This window comes from Empidonax traillii, unplaced genomic scaffold, assembly GCF_003031625.1.
Source record: "Empidonax traillii isolate 1590-97213 ecotype Southwest subspecies unplaced genomic scaffold, ASM303162v1 scaffold2664:size26575, whole genome shotgun sequence".
Taxonomy (NCBI): Eukaryota; Metazoa; Chordata; class Aves; order Passeriformes; family Tyrannidae; genus Empidonax; species Empidonax traillii.
Window position 1 is genome coordinate 1 of NW_020957857.1, and position 1445 is coordinate 1445.

Sequence of the window (1445 nt, forward strand, 5' to 3'; positions counted from 1 at the left end):
GCCCCGCTGGTCCCTCCGTGTGGCTCTTCTCGATCCGGGGTGGCACGACTCCCTTGGTGTGGCTCTTTATTATCTTTCCTTTATTTTCTACATTTAATTCTATTCCCACCTCGCCCTGCCCTCGGTGCAGCCCTTTGATGGCTCCCGACAGCGGGTCCCTCGGGGCAGCTCTTTCGGTGACTCGGGGTGGCTCCTTTAGTGTATTTAATTCTCTCCTCTCGATTTGATTCCATTCCCACCTCCCTGGCCACACCCCGGGCAACCATTCCACGGCTGCCGCTCCTCGCTCATCCCTCGGGGCAGCTAACCCTAATGGGAGTGACTGGGACCACACTGGGAGCGACTGGGACTGTGTGAAGGGGAATTAGGACCAGGCTGGGGGCAACTGGGAGGAACTGTGAGTGACTGGATCTACAAGAGAAGTAACTGGGATTGACTGGGACTGTCAGGAGGGAAGAGCAGGATCCTACCTGGAGCGACTGGATCTGTGCTGGGGCAACTGGGAACAACTGGGACCATGCTGGGGGCAACTGGGATCATACTGGGATCACAGTGGGAGAAGCTTGGCCCATGCTGGGAGCAACTGAGACCACAGTGAGGGTGACTGGGATCATACTGGGAGTGAGTGGGAGCATGCTGGGGGCAACTGGGACCATGTTGGAGCAACTGGGATATACTGGGAACAAGTAGGATCATGCTGGAGGTGATTGGGATCATACTGGGAGCAACTGGGAGTGCACTGGGGGTGACTGGAAGTGGCTGTGAGCAACTGGGATCATGCTGGAAGCTACTGGGGGCAACTGGAAATGAGTGGGACCACACTGGAGGAAACTGGGAGCAACTGGGAGAGACCAGGAGTGACTGGAATCATACTGGGAATGAGTGGGAGCATGCTGAGGGTGACTGGGATATACTGGGAGAGACTGGGAGTGACAGGAATCATCCTGGGAGTGACAGGAACCATCCTGGGAGTGACAGGAACCATCCTGGGTGACTGGGAGGAACTGGGACTGTGCTGGGGGTAAATGGCATCTTAATGAGTGAGGAAGGGTCCAGTATGAAACCGCTCACTGGGAATGAGGGGGTTCATACTGGAGTGACTGGGACTGTATAAGGAGTGTCTGGGCTCATGCTGGAATCCTAATGGAATGCACTGGGAGCGACTGGAGCCATACTGGGGGTGACTGGGAGAAAGTGGGACCCTAGTGGAAGTGACTGAATTCCTACTGGGAGTGACTGGGATGGTAATGGGAGTGACTGGGATATACTGGGATCACACTGCTGGTGACTGGAACCATACTAGGAGTGGCTGGAACTCTACTGTGGTGACTGGGAGTGACTGGGACCATGCAGGGTGTGAGAAACAGTCTCTAAATATTCCCCAATTTGTGAGAAACAGTCTCAGGATATAATCAGTTCTCAAATTGGAATTTATTATATGATAA

General features: G+C 54.3%; 1 long non-coding RNA gene across 1 annotated transcript in view; it reads right to left on the reverse strand.

Moving 5' to 3' along the window:
• Nucleotides 1–16: 16 nt before the first annotated feature.
• Nucleotides 17–1445, reverse strand: part of LOC114072123 — an 18801-nt gene continuing 17372 nt past the window's right edge. Inside the window, exon 3 of the long non-coding RNA XR_003574133.1 lies at nucleotides 17–28. This is a non-coding gene — a long non-coding RNA (uncharacterized LOC114072123). The remainder of the gene's footprint in view (nucleotides 29–1445) is intronic.